The sequence below is a fragment of the Streptopelia decaocto genome (genome assembly GCF_964273445.1).
Source record: "Streptopelia decaocto genome assembly, chromosome: 2".
NCBI classification, from domain to species: domain Eukaryota; kingdom Metazoa; phylum Chordata; class Aves; order Columbiformes; family Columbidae; genus Streptopelia; species Streptopelia decaocto.
Genome location: NC_138655.1, coordinates 82,511,431 through 82,533,733, shown reverse-complemented (window position 1 = coordinate 82,533,733; position 22,303 = coordinate 82,511,431).

Below are 22,303 nucleotides of genomic sequence, written 5' to 3'. Positions count from 1 at the left end.
TTTTTCAAGGCTGCAGTCTCTATCCTCCAAAGTTTTCATTTTACCATGTGTTTAATTAACACTCTGTAGTCATGGAAACTTCGAGCACCTGTAATTGTTCCTCACAACTATGTTTAATAGCCTGGAAATAGCATGTCGTGATCTTTAATTTCTAATCTGCTCTAAATTTCATCAACGTTCTTCAACACTAATGTCTCCCCTCCCCTTCCCCCTGCTCTGCAGCCCAAGACCTGTGAAACTGGTGTTCGGAACACCAGCTGCTGCAGGCTCCCTTGCAGCAGGCCCCTGCCAATACTAACCTCCAATTCCAAAGCATGTAATTTTCTTAGTGCAAGGTCACAGGCTTCTTGCCTTTCTCTTCCATTCATTACCTGTGGCATCAAAGCCCCAGAGAGCAATTCCCTTTCTCTCTTACCTGGTGTTTTGAAATTTGACATATTTGCTGTAGTTTAGCAAGGATTTACAGTACACTGATTGTCACAGAGCACCACAAAATGCAGCTTTATTGTTTAAATAAAGAATCTTGCTGCATAGCTTTAACTAGCAAAGAAGGGAACAGACGGATGTCAGACCTACTTCCAGTATTTCCTTTATTTTGGAAATCCAGGGAGAAAAATATGTGGAGTCCCACATGTTTAGTGAAAGATTGGAGCTGAGCTGACAGACAATTCCATCAAAAAGGGACAAACTGGAAAGTATGTTTACAGCCACAGGCAGTGTTAATTGTGGGGATGAGCCCTTTACAAAGTAAAACTGCCTATTAAAAGGAACTCCAGTTGGCATTAAGTTCAACGGAATTTTCTTCCAGCTCGGTTCCATTAGATAGAGCTACCCTGTTTGTTAGCTGAGAAATGCAGAAGTGGATGATCCTCATACAGGAGCAATGGGATCCCAATGAATATCTCTGTATCTTTACCAGACTCTGTAGAGAGCTCTCAAGAGATCTTTGGAGTTTAGAATTCTATCTTTTTTCATGGGGGAGGAAAAACTTGCCCCTTTGCTCTTTAAACCTATGATCTCAATAAACGATTTCAGAAGATTATCTGTTACAGAAAGTTTATACTTTCCTCACTTCAGACCCCCTCTACTTTCAGGCTTTTCTGCAGTTATGCAGCTTAGTTTGATGCATAAGCATTATCTGCCTTGTATCACAAGTCACACATTATTCTCAGGTTCCTGCACTGTTATTTTTTGTAAGAGAAAACATGCTGTTAGTTTTGTGCAAGGAACAGTTGCTAAATGACTATTATTTCCTACAGATTATATCATCTCATAACAGCAAAGTGTTTCTTTACAACGAGTTAATAAAATGCAAGAGAAGGCATCCAAGTTCCATTTCAAATAAATGGTAAATCTATTAAAGTGTAACAAGGCATTAAAAATATCAGCAGTCTTATCTGTCAAAAGTGAGCATTGCACAATGTTGGGAAAAGGTACTGACTTTTCATAAGGTTCTATAAATGCCTTAAGGCAGCATAATTCAGTCTCGCTACTGGAGGGAGTGGAAGCACCATGCACTCTATAGGAGAACTAATTCACAGAAAAATTTAAGCCCTGCCACACAAGCTTGCCGCATTTGGATGCTTAACGTGATACAGATTTGCATCGACTAATTGGATGCAAAAAAAAACATCACTCCTTTCAGTGGCAGTTGATGTTTTACCATGCTTATAAAACTGTCAGAAATTTTGTGATCCTGAAACCAGCCTCTTCATATTGGTTATATTTCAAACCAAGTTACATTCTCTAAATTTTGTAACTTTCTAAAAAAAAGTATTTCTTTATCTGAGGAGCTTATCTTCCCACAAAAGTTCAGTAATGCCTTGCTGTGGTGCAGTCCTTGCTGTTTTTCCTAAAAAAAATATTAACTTCTTAATGGCAAACTCAGAACCTGAGTTGCAGGATCACTGGCGTCTTCATAGGTGTGGAAGAAATATCCTTATTATGGAGTGATATTTAGAGATCATCTGTTTGGATCCTGAACTGCGTTTTTTAAGGAAACTTAACATGTTTTTTTCTACATACAAAGTACTGCAGTTGTACTAGTGATTTATGGCCAGTATGTAGAAAGAACAAAGCACATCAGTATTTTGAATAGCACAACACAAGTGGAAAAAGCAATGGGGGCACATGAGAAACAGGGAAGACATTCTCCAGTGCACACAGCTGCTGCAGTTGATATACAAATGGTCAGACCGCTATGACTCTGACTCTACATTTAATGTAGATAGCATCAAGCCCTAACACAAGAGTGTCAAACTCATTTTGGCTGGGGGCGACATCAGCCTCCAGGTTGCCTTCAAAGGGCTGAATGTAATTATGTAATTTTCGGACTGTATAAATGGAATGGAATGGAATGGAATGGAATGGAATGGAATGGAATGGAATGGAATGGAATGGAATGCAACACAATGCAACACAATGCAACACAATGCAATGCAATGCAACACAATGGAATGGAATGGAATGGAATGGAATGGAATGGAATGGAATGGAATGGAATGCAACACAATGCAACGCAATGCAACACAATGGAATGGAATGGAATGGCATGGAATGGAATGGAATGGAATGGAATGGAATGGAATGGAATGGAATGGAATTCAATGCAATGTAATGCCATGCAATGCCATGCTGTGCAGTGGAATGCAATGGAATGGAGTGGAATGGAATGGAGTGGAATGGACTGGAATGGAATGGAATAGAATGGAAAAGGAATGAAATACAATGGAATGGAATGCAATGCAATGCAATGCAATGCCGTGCAATGCCATGCTATGCAGTGGAATGCGATTGGATGGAGTGGAATGGAATGCAATGGAATGGAGTGCAATGGACTATAATGCAATGCAATGCAATGCAATGCAATGCAATGGAATGGAATGGAATGGAATGGAATGGAATGGAATGGAATGGAATGGAATGGAATGGAATGCAATGCCATGCCATGCAATGCCATGCTATGCAGTGGAATGCAATGGAATGGAGTGGAATGGAATGCAATGGCATGGAATGGTATGGATTGGAATGGAGTGCAATGAAATGGAATGGAATGCAATGCAATGCAATGGAAAGGAATGCAATACAGTGGAATGGAATGGAATGGAATGCAATGCCATGCAATGCCATGCAATGCCATGCTATGCAGTGGAATGGAATGGAATGGAGTGGAATGGAATGCAATGGAATGGAATGGAGTGCGATGGAATGGAATGCAATGCAATTCAATGGAATGGAATGGAATGGAATGGAATGGAATGGAATGGAGTGCAATGGAATGGAATGCAATGCAATGCAATGTAATGCAACCGAACAGAATGTAATGTAATGGAATGCAATGCAATGCAGTGGTATCCAATGGAATGGAATGCAATGCAACGCAATGGAATGCAATGCGATGCTTGGAGATCCAGAACAGCTCAGAGGCCATATCCAGGAAGCCCAGAGACAGAGACTTGGGGTGGTGAGGCGTGCTCACAGACTAGGGGTGGAGACTCAGGGCAGTGGGGCGTGGTCACAGGGAAGGGGCGGAGCCTCTGCACGACAGGGGTGTGGTCACATGGTCTCAGGCTGTGGGATCGTGGCCACAGGGCAAGGGGTGTAGCAGGCACAGAGCCACAGGGCAACCTCAGCAGCAGAGGCTGTGGCCGTGGCCACAGGGCAGAGCTTTATGGCAGGGGCGGGGCCACAGGGCAGGGCTTTGCCACAGGGTTGGGGCCACAAGGGGTGCATTCATATGGGGAAAGGGGTGGAACCAAAGGCCAGGGCTATAGGGCAGGGGGCAGGACCACAGGGTAGGCCAGCTTAGGCTTTTCTGGAATACACCAAAGGGACTGGTTCTTTTCAGCCTCTGGGGAAAAGGTCAAAACCACACTCCAACGTGGGCTACTCTGCACCCTGTCACCTGCTTCCTCCCTTTAGCCCCAGGTACCATCATGTTCCCATCAATACTGAGCACGTGGGAAGGTCAAGAAAGCCCCCCAAAAAGAACTTGTAAGATTCTGGACCACATTGAAGAAGTCGCACTGGAAGGAGGAGCAACAACACTTGGTCACAGGCTTTAGTCAGGGGATTTCACATGAAATGTCATCCCAGGCAGGAATGCTCATACAGTTCAAGGGGATTTCACATGAAATGTCATCCCAGGCAGGAATGCTCATACAGTTCAAGGGCTTGGGCCAGAGCATGTTCTTCCCTCTCTTCTTCTGTTCCATCCACAGATGCCTCCTTGCCATCTCTTCTTTCCAAAGTCTCCTCCCATTCTCAAGCTGATCAACTCTCCAGCACTTGGGAAACTCTCTTCTGGGCCCTCCTTTGCTGAGCTGTAAGCCTCAGGGGAGCAATTCTGGTGCCTCGGCAGACAGATCTCGGTGCAGGAGAAGATCTTGCCCGGCTTCTGACTGCTAGGCAGTTGGTACAAAAGTAAGTGCGGTGTTGGGCCGTGAGTTTTCAACCATTACAACTAGGCTCAAACACAAAACAGGAACCGTTACAACCAACAGTTTGGCCAACGAGGAGCAACTTTGTTTATTCCCGTCAAGTAAAAATCCCTGCTTCAGGACTGAACCAGCTCTTGCAAAGTATTTTTTGCATTCTGCTGGTTGTGCAAGGGCTTTTCCTGCAAAAAGTTGTTGAGATGCTTGAAGAAGTGGCAGGCGGCTGACAAGAGCTCAGGTGAATATGGCCCATGAGGCAGAATTCATAGCCCAAGTCTTTTGAAGCGTTGGATGTGCAATGTGTAGTTGCACATTATCACGGAGAAGAATGGGCCCTTTTTGCTGGCAGATGCCGGCTGAAGGTGTTGCAGATGTCGGTGCGTCTCATCCATTTGCTGAGCATCCTTCTCAGATGTCATGGCTTTGCCAGCATTCAGAAAGCTATAGTGGATCAGACCGGCAGCAGACCACCAAACACCAACAGTAACTTTTTTTTGGTGCAAGTTTGGCTTTGGGAAGGGCTTTGGAGGTTCTTCTCAGTCCAGCTGCTGATACGGTCATTGCCCATTGTCGTATACAATCTGCTTTTCGTCACATGTTGCAATCTGATAAGAAATGGATTGTTGTGCAGAATAAGAGAAAGTGACACTTCAAAATGATGATATTTTGGATTTTCAGTCAGCTCACGAGGCCCCCACTTATTGAGCCTTTTCCCCTTTCCAGTTTGCTTCAAGTGTGGAAAGATCATAGAACAGTAGACATTGAGTTCTTTGACAACTTCTTGTGCAGTTGTAAGAGGATCAGCTTCAACAGTTGCTCTCAATGGGTCGATGTCAACTTCTCATGGCTGGTCACTACACTCCTCATCTTCAAGGCTCTCATCTCCTTTGCAAAACTTGTTGAACCATCACTGCACTGCACGTTTGTTAGTAGTTCCTGGGCCAAATGGGTTGCTGATGTGGTGAGTTGTCTCCGCTGCTTTAAGACCCATTTGGAACTCGAATAAGAAAAGTGCTCGAATTTGCTTTTTGTCTAACATAATTTCCATAGTCTTAAAATAAATATAAACAGCAAGAATAAATCAGGAGCAAAAAGCCCAGAAAGCAAGAGAAGTGCATTTGGAGGTAGAACATAACCACAGTTTTTAAAGAATGTTTCCAATATCAAATGGCAAATTTCAACAATGCAAAAAATGCAGTTTTGTTTGCACCAACCTAATACATCCGAGTTGTCTTCAGTTGCCTAGCCCATGTTCAACAGCTCAAAATGACAACTTACGCAGCATTTTAATGAGTTCTGCTGCATGGTGACTTTTTGGCAGAGTTTCTGCATGTTACACGTCCCGCTGTGCGTTTAGAGCCCCACTAGCAAGATGCAAAAGCACATTCTAGGACACTGCAGTACAATTCCTGATTTTATTGAGAAACATGGATAGATTTAGGACAGATTAAGAACTTTTGTATTACCATAATGAAAAAAGCACCAGTTCTGAGGGAGAACACATAGAATTGCAACATTTAGCGAAATGGTCATTGTACACTTTGCTGTATTGGATACCTAGAGAACCTAGTAGGTGACTCTGTTGAAGAGACCTTTCCCTTCCAATCAAATGGGTTAGTCTTACAGTAACTATATCCTACTGTGCTACATACTCAATAGTACTCGTTACATACATCGAGTTTTGCTGAAAAATCAAATGGAATTGTAACAAATCCCTGATGCAAGATACTTTGAGCACCTGCAGGAAAACATCCATGTAAATAGCAATATACGATACAATACACTTTAAATAACAGACGAGACAAATCCTGTACCTTTTGGACAATACACTGAAGAGCTTTAGGCTGATGCTGATAAACACAATCAGAATCATAATGTACATTTTCTTGATTTAAGACGCTCAGAATTAAGCCACATAATTTGGGAAGAAAACAGTAAACATCACACCTGCCTCACACCAGCTCGACAATATGTGATATCACTGTGACAGCAGGATTGGAATCTACACTAACTGGCTACACTCAATGCTTGACCACTGTCACTGGCTGTGAGGCAAGGAAAAAACACACCAGTACAGGAATCTCTGGCCAGTGCGCATTGCGGAGATTCTGTTTGTATCTATTTTTCAAGTATGTGAAGCACCTACTGTCATAAGATCACCAAAACATTCATGTTTTGGTCAGCTTATTGCTTCAACTTAATCTCTTCCTTCCTGATAGAAGAGGGAAAGAAGATGGTCAGGCATAAACATGGAATCTCAGTTGGCCGAAAATGTGTCTCGTTTAAGCAAGCTCTTCAGAAAAGAGCTGTACTTTCTACAGCTGACTTCTTAGTCGTGGAACTGCTGCCCTTATGTTTAACTTAGTGATTTTTCCTTCTAAGAGGAATGAGAAAACCCTCCAAGGTCTTAGAGACTGAAGAGAACTGAATGTCAACAGCTCCTAAACCACAAACCTCCTTCACCCTGTTCTAACTGTACCTGATGTAAACAATGTAGCTGCACATGGATTTTAGAGAGAATAAGGTCTTTCCGTTCCCTGCAATGTAACGTGTTCAAAGGGCTTGTCTCCTGGTCAAAGGCCAGGTGAAGAGGCTAATTACACAGAAGTGACTGAGAGTTTAAATGCCACAGAATTCAAGGACCACCATTCATTAATAAGGAATTCCAGTTCCTTACACTGAAATTTAAGGGGGAAAGAGACAGAGTGGTAGGGACACCTTACCCTAAAATGGCTCCACTAGCATATTTAGGGCATGGCCTGTGCAATGCAAATTCTCCTTCCCAGTGCTATGACTTGAGATGATGTCTCCACTCCCTTCATCCTCAATATGGTCCAATCACTACTTAGACAGAGCTCTCTCATCCCACCTAGAAAATACTCGTTACTCACAGCTGCAGAACAAAACTTTCTGCACTTTTTAAGGTAAAAGGCAGACTTACAAAGCACCATTTGCTTAACTGTGCATGATTAAAACCATGACTTCATGTAAGATAAGGGTGCACTTCCCATTTTCCCCTTTGGATAGAAAAGGATTGTGAGATTATCCAAATTTTGAGGCATCAGTAAAAAGTATACTGCTGCTGCTACTACTACATGACAATCTATGGAATAAAATTAATGCCCCAAAGAAATCTTCAGAAACGAGAAAACAATTTGTCAAAAAATACAAGAAGTGGTACACATTAAATACAAAACTCATATACAAAAAAGGGCTAACTTTTTTTTTTTAAAAAAAAAAAAGTCTGGACAGTTTCTTTAAATTCTCTAGTTCATTGGTTTGAGCCTACCACACACTTACTTTGGACTATAATAAAATAACAAGTGGAGATAAAATACTATTAATATGCTTCAGTTGGAGAACTGAGGTACCAATCTTGATTGCTGCATTAAAACCACAGCATGTATGAACGGCTGAGAAGAAACGGCTCTTAGGTGCTGATTCTGTCTTCTTCCCGTGTCAAACCAGCACCGAACTCTGGAATCTGGTCTACAAAGGACTGGGTCATCCCTTGTCCATTAGGAACTTCACCGAAGAATGACCCTTCACAGTACTGTGGATCGATTGCTGCCAAAACAAACAAACAAACAAACAAACAAACAAACAAACAAACAAAATGAAATACAGTTTAAAAAAACGCAACCGATATCACTAAAACTAAAAATGTAGATGACGCCACTAGCAAAAAGCTCCCTAACCTCCCAAAACACCCCCTAAACAATTACAAAAAAAAAAGATATTTGCAGTTTCCGTCTTTACTCTGTTTTTCAACCAAGAGTAATGGTTTACAGGCTGGATGCCCCAAGCACTGAACCTTACCAGTTCCAGTTGAAGAGAAATGGCGCTGTTTGCTTTCATCTGGTGCACAGTCACAGCAAGCTCCTCCATACACTGCTTCATAACCTGGATCATATTTTTCTGCTTAGACAGCCATCTTTTTAGCATCCTCTGCCTAAAGAGAAGACCTCAAGTATTAATAATCAGAAAAAAAAAAATAATCAAAGAGTGCTTTTATCAAAAAACACTTGAAAAAACAGCCACACATTTTAAAGATAATTTTGGTCCCCTTAGATAATTAAGACTATACTAAAAAGACAGTGGAACCTGTAATTCTATGCCATGTAATTTAGAGAAAATGGCATGTCTCTTCTCTCCCTTTAAATTCTTGATTTCTTTTTGTTTAGGAAACGGTTCATTGTGTTGTACATTACACTGCATTTTAATAAAGGACTAAAAAAATAACCTCACTAGACCTTGTGCAAGTTGTAAGTCAAACATTTACTGCACCTCCTGCACCTCTGTGTTTGGTACAATGTCTTTCAGATGATCCCTTAAGTCTATCAGCTTTACGTAATAACGAACTTCATCTTATGCACAAGGAAACTGAGCACATATTGCACTGGAAGATGGCATAATGTAGCAGAGCTTGAGAGAAAGAGCAATAAAAATTGCATTACTGGTCCCTGAACTACGAGCTAATATTTAACGCATCAAGAATAACTTACACAGTTCAGCTCACTGTTTTAACCCTTTGTACAAACCTCACCTAATGACACAAGTGGCTGTGGGAGAGGAGAAAAGGAGCCTTTTGATTTTCTCCATCAGCTAGATGTCTTGCACCAAAGAGAGGGGCTGATTATCAGCTGCTGAAACAAGGACAATTTTCACCAGTTGTTCAAGTGTTGCAGGAGCAGCAGCACTAGTGTCTTACAAGAAGTACAATTTACAAGCGTATATCAGAAAGTCAAGCGCATTCCGGAGCTCCCTGGGCAGGAGGGAGCCACGGCCTGCCGGTAATTTTACTATGATAATTCTGTTTTTATGAAAAAGGAAAAAAAAAAAAAAAAGTGGCAATAGCATGACTCGTCTTTCAACTTCTCTGTCAAGGCTCCCTGCAGACTGACAAATTCCAATGGCATTACTCTATCCATTCTGACAAATATCTGCTTTTTTGTTTTCTCATCAATAGATAGTAAAGGCTCGATACCCAAAGCAAAGCCAGCACAGTCTACACAGTAATGTGTCCAGGTGGGTTTTGAATGTCTCCAGGGTAGGAGACTCCACAACCCCCTGGGCAGCCTGTTCCAGTGCTCTGTTACCCTCACTGAGAAGAAGTTTCTTCTCAAATTTAAGTGGAACCACTTGTGTTCCAGTTTGAATCCTGTGGCAGAATGCAAACCCCCCTCTCTCCTCCTCCCTTCCCTCAAAATGGAAGGCGTAGACACATCTCCCTCTCTCTCTGCTGCTTGAGGCTAACAGCTTCTTTTGTTTGACCCCAGAGCCCGCTGGCCACGGTCGTTAAGAGAGAGAAGAAGGGAGCGCAGAGGCGCCAGGGAGCTGCTGAGCACCCACGGCCAGTGTGGAGGTGCAGAGAAGCTTCTGGAATGCCTACAGTCAGAGCTGATCAGGCTATAAAAACAGGATTCTTGTTGAGGCCTGCCCCTTGTGTGATCCTCTTGGAGTTACGAGCTGAGCTGCTGCCGCGAGGAGCCACTTCCCCCCTCCCTGGGATGGAGACTCCACTTGCCTTGCTGCCACATGTGTGAGTAAAATTAACCCTCGCAGGATTGTGAGTGAATCTGCTTTCCGTGCACATTTGCACATGTAGTTATACTTTCCGTGCACATTTGCACACGTACTTTCCATGCTCAATACGAGCATGTGTATAAATTATTTCCTTGCATAATCGTGAGTGTATTTTCCTCCCTTGCTTCCACATAAGCACATGTAATATTCCGTGCATGTTTGCACATGTATTTCTCCTCGCAGGATTGCGAGTGTATTATAAATTAATCCTCTCAGAATCGCGAGTGTACACTTTCTGTACTCAATACGAGTACGTGTATCCCTTTAAAATAATTCCACACCATGTTCAGGCAAGTGTGTACTCTTCCTGGACTCAGGGACAGCTCCGGCATTGTTTTTGTTGAAGCCACGTGCATGCACACTGTGGACCTCCTGTTGTATTAGTTGCTACACCTTAATAATTTCTCAACTGATATCCGAACCTGTATTTAAGTCACTTTGGAGTGCTAAAACCCCATCTTCTACCAGACAATCTGCTGCAATTTTTACCAAATAAAAGTTTGTTTTGGACCCTGTTGTCCCTTAAACTAACCTCAGGGTGCCTCCATGACAAACCCATTACCCCTTGTCTTACCGTTGGTTGTCACCAAGAAGAGCCTGGCTCCATCCTCGTGACACTCACCCTTTACATATTTGTAAACATTAATAAGGTCACCCCTCAGTCTCCTCTTCTCTAAGCTAAAGAGATCTAGCTCCTTCAGCCTTTCCTCATAAGGGAGATGCTCCACTCCCTTCATCATCTTTGTTGCCCTGCGCTGGACTCTCTCCAGCAGTTCCCTGTCCTTCTTGAACTGAGGGGCCCAGAACTGGACACAATATTCCAGGGCAGAGTAGAGGGGAAGGAGAACCTCTCTCGACCTACTAAACACCCCGCTTCTAATACACCCCAGGATGCCATTGGCCTTCTTGGCCACAAGGGCACAGTGCTGGCTCACGGTTATCCTGCTGTCCACCAGGACCCCCAGGTCCCTTTCCCCTACCCTACTCTCTAATAGGTCGTTCCCCAATTTATACCGGAACCTGGGGTTGTTCCTGCCCAGATGCATGACTCTACACTTTCCCTTGTTATATTTCATTAAATTTTTCCCTGCCCAACTCTCCAGCCTGTCCAGGTATTGCTGGATGGCAGCACAGCCTTCTGGCATGTCAGCCACTCCTCCCAGTTTGGTGTCATCAGCAGACTTGCTGATAGTACACTCTATTCCCTCATCCAAGTCACTGATGAATATATTGAATAATACTGGTCCCAGTACTGACCCTTGAGGCACTCCCCTAGATACAGGCCTCCAACTAGACTCTGCCCCATTGACCCTGGCTCATTGGCTTCTTTCCTTCAGCCAGTTCACAGTCCACTTTACTACCCAATCGTCCAGACCACACCCCCTCAGTTTAGCTTTGAGGATGCTGTGGGAGACTGTCAAATACTTTATCTATCCACCTCATTATATCTTCATAAAAGGCAATGAGGTTGGTCAAGCATGACTTCCCCTAGGTGAAGCCATGTTGACTGCCTCTAATGACCCTTTTATCCTTGATACGCCTTGAGATGGCACCAAAGATAAGTTGTTCCTTCACTTTCCTGGGGGTGGAGGTGAGGCTGACCGGACTATAGTTACCCAGGTCCTCCTTCTTGCCCTTTTTGAAGATTGGAGTGACATTTGCTTTTCTCCAGTCCTCAGGCACCTCTCCCGTTTCCCAAGACTTGGTAAAGATGATGGAGAGTGGTCCAGCAATGACCTCGGCCAGCTCCCTCAGCACGCGTGGGTGCATCCCATCTGGACCCATGGATTTATGGATGTCCAGATTACTTAATTGCTCCCTAACCCAGTCCTCATCAACTAAGGCAGACTCCTCCATTGTCCTGACTTTCTGTGGGACATCAGGGGTACGGGGTTTCTCAGGACAGTTTCCGGCAGAGTAGACAGAGACAAAGAAGGCATTCACTAACTCTGCCTTCTCTGTATCTTCTGTTACCAGGGCACTCACCTCATTCATCAGTGAGCCTACATTGCCTCTGGTGTTAGTTTTATCTGCCATGTATTAGAAAAAGCTCTTCCTGTTGTCCTTGACCCCTCTTGCCAGGTTTAATTCTAAGGAGGCCTTAGCTTTCCTAGTTACCTCCCTACATCCTCTGACTACAGCCCTATATTCTTCCCAAGTGACCAGCCCCTCCTTCCATGATCTATAAGCTCTCCTCTTCCATTTGAGCTTACCCATCAGTTCCCTATTTAACCACACAGGTCTCCTGGCTCCCTTCCTTGACTTCCTACATGTTGGGGTGCTCTGATCCTGAGCTTGGTAGAAACAATCCCTGAATACTGACCAACTATCTTGGGCCACTTTACCTTCAAGCAGCCTTGCCCATGGGTTTTCCCCTAGCAATGGTTTGCAAAGTCCAAGGTTTGCCCTGCTGAAGTCCAGAGTTGCAATTCTGCTTGCTGTTCTGTTCCTGCCACACGAGATCCTGAACTCCACCATTTCATGGTCACTGCAACCAAGGCAGCCCTCAACCTTTACTGCTTCAACCAGACACTCCTTGTGAGTGAGGATGAGGTCCAGCAGTGCACCTCTTTCTAGTTGGCTCCTCCATTATTTGCATCAGAAAGTTATCATCAAGACACTGGTGGAACCTCCTAGACTTCGCTGGCTGGCTGAGTAGTCCTTCCAGCAAACATCAGGGAAGTTAAAGTCTCCCACGACAGCCAGGGCCTGTGACTGTGAGGCCACTCTCAGCTGCCTGTAGAAGGCCTCATCAGCTTCCTCACCCTAATCTGGTGGCCTGTACTAGACAGCCAAACAGTATCACCCCTGCCAGCCTGCCCCTTAATTCTCACCCATAGACTCTCAACTAAAAAGGCAACATAATGCAATACAATGCAATGCAATACAATGCAATGCAATGCAATGCGTTGCGATGTGATGTGACGCAATGCAGTGTTCATTTTAATGTAACTGCTCCTACATTTATACAGTCCTAAAATTACATTTGGTCCTTTGAAGGCAACCGTGAGGCTGATGTGGCCCCTGGTGAAAATGAGTTTGACACCCCTGCCCTAACAGATATAAAAGTCAGTTTCTGATTTCTCTCATGTGACACTAATCTAAGTTAGCTGTACTAATTTTTACAGAATTTGTCTAGAACCAGGTCATCAAAACTAGAAGAAAGTTAGACGTTCATGTAAAGGTTAAGACTATCCTGATTATTCCTTAAGATTTTCATTTTACTTGCTTTATTATAAAAAAATAGAATTTGATATTTATTAAACTTAAAACAACCTTGTACGTTTGTCTACTCTTGAGTTTCTGAATGTGGCTGAGATGTAAAGGTGGAAGGAAGGAAGGATTTTTTTTACTCTAAAATGTAATTAGGAAATGCCATATAGTCTAAAAATAGCTCAAAAAGGTGAACAGTGCAGGATGTGCCAACTCCCCTTAGTCAGTCATGCTTTGAGATTAGTGGGTAACAAATTATGAAACTATTTCTGCAAAGCATTCTTTATCCTTTTTCATATACCTTTATGTAGAGGTGGTCACAGATGGAACTATCTGAGATGAACAGCCTATGCAGGACAGGTTTGTACAAATCATAAGCTGCTTCCCAACAGAGATGGCATGATACATTACAATTCCCACCCCACAAGGGCAGGCTGACCACTGAGAGCTTGAAATTTATGTCCTTGGAACCCAGCAGTTCAGTTTCTTGGAGGTAAACTGAAGTTTACATTTTCACAATGTTTCAGAAAGTTTCCAGCAACACTATAAACAAACAAAATAGAAGCAGTTTTGTGCAGACATGCAAATGTACATTTCCCTGCTTGCAAGGTCAGTTCTTGGTTCTCTCTTCAGACTGTTTGTGCTAGCCAATAGCTCAAAGGTCTTTGCAGTTCACTTGTTACTAAACAAATATGTATTCCTCCTAAACAAAAAGGGAGGAAGATCACATTCAGCCTCCCACAATGTCATATTCAACAGGGGACAGCTATAAGCTAGTGGAATGTAATAATATTACTCACAGGAAAGGGAGAATCTTTGTCTAAAATTCAAGATAATGGCTGCACAAAGTAGAGCATCTCGAGCTGACTATGAATTCACAGGATGTTTCAAAAAGATGGATCCAATTACTTAATGATACTGCTTTGAAACTGAGTCCATCTTTCTGAAACACCCTATACATACAGCCATTCTCCTTTAAAAATACACCTCTGTACAAAAAGCCAGTTCAATTCCCTTACTCCTGGGTAAATTTTTTTCACTGGGGACTTTCTGCTTAGCCTCAGCAGATCCTGTGACATAAATGAAGTTTTGAGTAACATTGCCTGTAAAGGCTTTAAAGGTTTGCAGTTAGATGGGGAAATTTTACTGGATTATAAGAACAACATTTTGCCTATAAAGGAGGAAGCAGTAGCACTATCATGGAACTAAATGGTAGAAATGTGTTATATAAAGAATAATACGGAGTTTTGCTAAGCACTGTCATAGAGCAACTCAAGCCTGCTCATGGGAAAACCTTTAGAGTGCAAGTTAGAGAAGGCAAGGAGAGAGGTTGAATGTAGTTGGTTGACTCCTATGATAAACCGGGAAGGCAGTAAATACATGGGCAAATATGAGAAGCAGCAGAAAGGAGTAGAATGACCTCTTCAACAGCAAGAAATTGTTTGTTTTAACTTTGGATGCCAGGTTTGCTGGACAAAAGCGCAAAAAAGCTGTGGGACAGAATCCACCATAAATAAACAATAGTAGGATAGAAGTTTATTGCCAAGGCTTTTATTTAATCTGCCTCATGCAAGTGATTTTGAGTTTTCTCTAAGATAACTATCTTTTCCAGGATAATTATTTCTGTCTTCATAGAAAGTATAGCCTTAGAGATTGATAAACTTTGCTTTGTCCCTTAAAATAGATGGGAAGTTTTCCTTTAATCTCTCACTACTCCTGTCTGTGGTCTAAAGTGCCGTTAAGGGACAGTCTGGTGCTGTCCCACTTCTGACATTGTAATTTACTATGATTGCCCAAAGTCTTTATGTTTTCAAAAGTTGAGGTGTAATATAAAGAACTAAATAGGCTTCAAAATTTGAGAAGGTAAGAAATGACCTGCTGGTCAGACCTATGGCTCTGACAGTAGAAATAGTGCATAATATTAAGGAAGGGCACAAAAGCCTTTCTGCTTTCTAGAATCCATTCTCTTCAGACTACTCAGCATCCATATGTGTTGGTTTAGAGATGTTTAGAGGGTACCTATCTGCCTGTTCTATTCAGTATCTTTTTATAGATATTGTCTATGTACTTGTTTAACCCTTTCTGAACTTGTTAATCCTGCCTGCCTCTACAATGCCCTATGACAACAAATTATTACTAGTAATTAATGATTTCCTTTATCTGAGAAAACTAGCTTCATTAAATACATCTAGTTCTACTATTTGGTAAAAAAGCACTCCGCATTTGACTTCTCCACTCCTTCATGGCCATGTAAGCCCTGGTCATATGATCTCTCAACCTCATCCTCTCCAAAAAGATGTGTGGCCTTTTTAGCTCTTCCTTGAAAGGCAATTGCTCCATCCTCATAATTTCAGTTGCTCTGATGCTTCTATATCCTTCCTGCTGTGTCGAAACCAGAACTGCTTACAGCAGTCAAGATGTGTATGTACCAAGGTACCATATATTGGAAAATTACTCCCTCTGTCTTGTTTTCAACACCTTTCTTAACCATGTCCAAAATCTTACTGGTTCTTTTTGGATGCTGCTGCTGCACATTTAGAAAATGTTTGTAAGTCATTACAGACTAAAACCCGTTTCTGGTGTTCTAGCTTCTAATTCCAAGTTTAACATTAATTTTATTTTAAAAGTGTTGATTTTGATGTTTAAAAATGCCTGCCCACTGTTTGACGTTAACATGACTGTAAAGGAAAAAAAGAGTTACTCTATCTCAATGATACAATGTCTTCCCCTTGTACTTCCTACTGCCCAGGATTTTATTGGTGTAGAGACAGCAGATAAAGAAATACATAAATTATGTGGACAAAAAAGTCTGGTCAAAGACAAAAACCCCAACCTTTCCTTCTGCATTATTGTAAAATAGTACATTTGTATGTATGTAGAAGTTAGAGAACTTGAGGGACTTGGTGGCTTATAAATAACCAAGGTAAACATAAGACGTGTCTGGAAGTAAGTTCATGTTTTTGTTTGAGAGGTAAATGCAGCCACAAAAGAGTAAAAAAACAGCTTAATTTGCTTTAATTGCTGATTTGAATACTTTGACCATAAGCTTGTTGGGATGTCTTTATAATTCCTGATTAAAAGCCAATGCTCACCTAGGTATCCAGCAGATATACAAGAATATGGAAGGTTTAGAAGTTCTGAAACATTCTTGCTATATTTTCAGCCACTTTAGTTATATATGAGGTCTGTGACAGTTTTCATTTTGTAGTAAATTACAGAACTGTGAACCCACTATTTTCTAAATTTGTTCTACTGTTTCCTGGAAAATAGTGTTAGTAATGTTATTTATTGCTAATGTTCTCTGTAAATAGATAGAAATGGTGTCTTTTAAGCATGCTGGTTGACCCCTTTCTGCAGTAGAAGAGCCAGCAATTATCTGTGTTTATGCAGTATCCCATTTATACAACCATATGCATGAAAGAAACGCGACAGGAAAGATAAGGATGCAACAATTTTATCTGATATAGGAGCAGGGAAATTGACTGTACAGGACATTCCAAAGTGATCTGAACAGATTATACTTGCACAGAACTTTAGGGGGGAATAAACATATGAAAAAGACTCGGTGTTTCTTGAACAGCGACTCCTAATTCTCAGAATAATTCAGGCTATATTGTCAGATATCATCTGTGGGGAGAAAATCCTACCTGCTCAGAACAGGTCTAACAAAAAGAGAAGTAGAAGGTCTGTGTGCTGAAGCAAACTGCACTTCCTGTAATACAACTGCATAGATTATCAGCTGTTACTGTAGTACTGCGAATTCAAGTTATGAACACTAAGCACTGGCAAAGCTTCAAAACTGGTGATGTATCACGATGGAAACAATATATCATAATGCTGTTTGCTATTTTAAGACTGGATGTATTAAACCAATGCCTATATTTAACATCTGAATCCCAGCTGTGCACAGCAAGTCTTGTTATTGCAAAGTGAAAAGATTTTGACAAGGTCTGTCTTTGCAGTTATACCACAGAATGATCACAAAACGATGCAACTTGACTTGTATTGGGTATTATATTACTTCTGACCTAGATAGCCCACAGACCGTTTGAAGGATATGCGGAAACAAGATTTAAAAAGTGATTGCCTTCCAGGTTGTTACATTCATAAAGGATCAAAGGCTAATCCTGCCTTTGGCTGCTCAGGATAAAACCAAGATACAAATGTTAAATGTCGTCACAGAGTAACGGTATGTCTTTCATATTTGCACAAATTCTAACCTGCATATTCCAGTATTTAAGCCATACTTCTTTTAAGTAGCTATTCTTGATAACAAAAAGCCTGTGGTAAAACTTCCATGTACAAATGAATCCCATTTATAAGCAGGCTGCCTATGTGCCTGACAGGATGAGATGGTAAGCTTTGTCACATAGTCTGGCCGTAAGCAGTTGCATTAATTTCTATGTTAAATAAAAATGTTAAGAAATGCTGTCAACTGTGAAAACAAATCAAAATAAAAAATTAAACACCCAAACATCATTTATCGTTTTGTGTGGCAAAACATTACTAGCACAATGAGAAAGTAGTCTGTCTGACCATTTATTTTATACTCTGAACACACTTAGTGTAATTCCTCAGCAAAAGCCATCACTTTTCTCTTTTTTGTACATCTTCCACAAAATGGCCACTAGAAAAATTGAATCATAAAAATGTTTAAAAGGACTTGTGAAGATCAGAGAAATAAACAGAAACATTTTAAATCAGTTGTATTGTCATCAGTGTTTCCCATGCTGGGATAATAACTGGCATCCATTCCTTTCTAGGTAAAAGTTACATATTGCTTGTGTTGCTTATTGAAATAAGACTAGAGCTGCATGGCTTGCAGTGCACAGAATTATAAAATTCAGCATGTATATATGAAATGACTGAATATGCAAACACAATTATATTTTAATCAGCAATTCCCTCTTCCATGCATGATGTGTTTACAGCAAGGCTGTGATCTTCTCCAAACTGTCACAAAGCAATGCTGTCAAGCCCGAGCATAAGGAATAGATGTTCTTTCAAATATATTGAAATAAGAGATAAATGTCAGACACATAAGCTTGCTTTTTTTTTTCTGTTCTGAATCTAGTAAAATATAGTAAAATATTTTATGTCATTAAGGATTGCCAACAATTGTATGGTACTTTACATCTGTAAAATAATGTGCAGAATATTTTCCAAAATTAAGTAATCAATTAATGAAAATCAGCTTGAGTGCTATTTTAGTACAATTTTGCAACCTTTTTTCCATTTTTTTGTGGGAAAGGAATAGTTTGTGTATCAACAAAAGAATTTTCTATGTTTGTTATACTGAGGATCCTGGGTGCAAAACAGAACTGAAATTATTTGGCCTCTGATTTTCAAATAAGTTTGCAGGACTTACAGAGGAGAAACAATGCTCTATCAACACAAATGTGCACCCCTCAGAGATGCCTACAAGGGTAATATGATATTACCTAATGGAAAATATCTTCTACAATGACCTAGGACACTAAATCATGGTATATAGTTCCCTAAATACCTTGGCATCTCTGAGACTGGCCATGAGCTTGGAATTGAGGTCAGTTTGGCTTCCAGAATTTAGTAAGTCCCAAATGTAGCAATACCAGTCAAGAAGTGGTAACATTATTCTCTAACTGACAATTATTTGGGTTGGACATGAGAAGGAAAATCATGAATGTGAGTTCTACTAAATGAACAGTACAAGTGGCTTATAGTTTTTGTTTGTTTAGCTGGTGCTTTTTACCCCTGCAGTCAGGGAGAGGCTGGATATTATTAAATCTTGTAATATGTGTCCATTCTGTCCTCTACCAAGAAAAGCAATAAAAAGATGCCTGTCTACCCTTTTCTATCGTGAGATGAATCTCTTCTTTACTACCTTTGCTATGAGAGATCCAATAACAGAATCATTTCTTCAGGCACTGTTACTTTTTCAATGATCAAGGTAGTTATTCCAAAACTTTGGCTTTTGTGCTTGGAAAGGGCAAATAGAGTTGGGATTAGGAGAAAAGTTTGGGAACTGCAGGTTAAAGTATTGCATTTTCCCCCTGCTTGCAACTACTTTTATCATCTGTATCTGTGCAGAGTAAGCACAAAGTGTTACTGCTCTGACTATATGTTCTCCCCTTACACATAAAATGACTCACTGAATGACCAGGAATAGATTACTTCCTAATCCAGTTGTCAGATGGTTAGGAGTCTTTTCTTTCATCAGAGATCTAGAGGTATCTACCATGCTCATCACTGCTAAAAGTGAAGCTTGCTGTCCCTTTGCATTTATGTGAAAATCATGTCAAGTTTTTCAGGTGTAGTATCAAGGAGTATGAAAAAAGATGCAGTATTTTGTATGCAGTGTTTGTTATGCTTTGCATCTAAATATTTTTAAGATTTATTAGCTGAACTTGAGTGAATGACCAGATGCTAAAAAGCACATGCATGAAGAGATGATAAAGATAAAAACAAAATTGCTAGAAATAAAGTGATACATTTGCCCTAGTGAGCAATTTGAGAAAAGAAGGGATTATTATGAAAACTGGTGTGCAGCTGTCTGGCGCAGTAACTATGTGCCTCCTTTCTCTTCTGCGAATTATAACTAAAGTGATTATATATTTTCTAGAGGATAACTTCAAGGACGTAGATCACTCTTCCTGTGAAGTGAATCACAGGGTAGGATGCAGCATTTTCTGTAATCTTAGGAACTTGATATCCAAGCTTTTTTAAATGCCCGATGAGATTTGTTTTCCTTTCTAAATTCAACTTAATAACATTCTGTAATGTACCTAGAATCAGTAGAAGATCCTTAGCTTATTATCATCCATATTTCAATCACATGTTGATGTTTTTGAGCTGTCATCTACCATCTGAATTCCAACATAAAATATGCATAAACTCAGTCCTTAGCTTTGTATATATTCAGTATATTCACAAAATAAAACATTTCTAGGGTCTGTTGCACTTTGTGCAAAGTATTCTGTGGTTTGATCTCCTCGTTGTTTCCAGAGGAGCATATAATCAGTGTAGAGTGACAGACAACTAGTTTTGAAAACAATGAAGATTCATCAGTAAAGCAGCTGGTATAAAGAAATATGTTTTTTCCTGCCTGAGTAATAGATTTCTCCACAGTGTTTTTGCCAATGAGTAAAACTGTTAAGTCACTCAGTGGCTCAGTGTTTTCTTGTATGTGTGGTTTTTATATATGATCCAAAACATGTTCTGAAGGAGTTAAAGTTTTCCTTACTGCTAGGGCCAAGCCCATATCTCACAAATGTTACCCTAAATTATTTCATTCCTATTCAAATTATATACAGGGGTATTCAAAACTGAAATTTGAAGCATTACATTTTATCTGATATCCTGGGTTTACATAATGTGGGGGTTTTTGTGAGATGCTATATAAATTTTGTTATTATGTTATGTGCTTCTTGTGTTATCACTCTAAATGTATTAATTTTATTGCAACTGTTCCCATACAAGAGAAAGTACACTGAGCATGATATGGTTTCCAACCAGTCACCATCACTTTGATTTCAAAACATATAGTTAAAAGACTACATAACCAGTTCCATGATAGTGTTTAAGAAATCGAGCATTACTAACATATACCACACCATAATACTGGAATATGCTACAGTTTGCTTCTAAATTGAGAGAAGAAAGCCATGGCAGTTTTTATAGGAAGGTCTGAAATCAGTTCTTTTGTGTTTATATGTGTGTGCATGCAGTTTCTATTGTATTGTAAATGCTTATACTCTTCCAATAAAATAACTAGTTGTAATTTTAGTTGTAATGAAATGTACATCATCATCAACGCTTCTTCATGATTCAGAAATGTTAAGCTAAATTCCAATTTCAGGTAAGCAAAGAAATTATGAATATGTCACAACATCCTCACTATTCTGTGTTATCTGTAGCAAAAGACTGAATATTTAAATTAAAAAAAATACTTTATACTTGGAAAATATTACTTTGAAAATATTCCAGTGTTATATCAGATCACAGTATGATGTATTAGCTTGAAATTGGAACAAAATAATTATTAGTCTTGTTCATAATTATAAATTTGGTTTAAACCATTTTCTGACTCTTAAAATAAAAATGTGAAAATGATAGCAGGACTGTACACATATCAATTTGAGGCAAACTTAGTTAAACTTACCTGTTTTATTTCTTCAGAGATCTTCTGGAGTGCAGCGATTGATGGCTAAAGGCTGCTCAGAAAGGACAGGCAAGGAAGGAAGGGTGGAGGGGTTGCCCTCTACATCAAGAGATGGACAGAGTGTGAAGAGCTGTCTCTGAAGAGTAACCACGAGCAGATTGAAAGCTTCATAGATAGCAGGTTGAAAGAATTGTAGACCAAAGCAACAAAGGAAACTTTGTGGTTGGTGTCTTCTACAGGCCACCCAGTCAGGGGGAGACAATTGATGTAGACTTATTACTCCAGCTACAGGAGGCATCGTGCTCGCAGGCTCTTGTCCTGCTGTGGGACTTCAACCACCCAATATCTACTGGAAACGTAGCATGGTGAGCTGCTGGAAATACGAGAGACTCCTGGAGTTCATTGAGGATAGCTTCTTAAGCCAGGTAATAGATGGCCCTACTAGGGGAGACGCAATACTGGACCTGATAGTCACCAATGCAAGTAAGCTGATGGGTGATGTCAAGATTGGAGGCAGCAGTGATCAGTGAGTTAGCAGTCCTGAGGGATGTGGGACAGACAAAGAGCAAAGTCAACACCCTGAATTTTAGAAAAGCCAGCTTCCAGCTCTTCAAGGAGTTAGTTAACAGGATCCTCTAGGAAACTGCTATCAGGGACAAGGGAGCAGAGCACAGCTGGCAGATCTTTAAGGACGCTTTCCATAGAGCACAAGAACTCTCAGTCCCCAGGTGTAAGAAATCAGGAAGGAAAGCAAGAGGTCGGCATGGCTGATTCGAGACCTGCTGATCAGACTACAGGACAAGAAGGAAATGCACAGGCAGTAGAAGCAGGGACAGATATCCTGGGAGGAGTGTGGGCACACTGCCTGGTTGTGCAGAGATGAGGTCAGGAAGGCCAAGTCACAGCTGGAGCTGAACTTGGCAAGGGA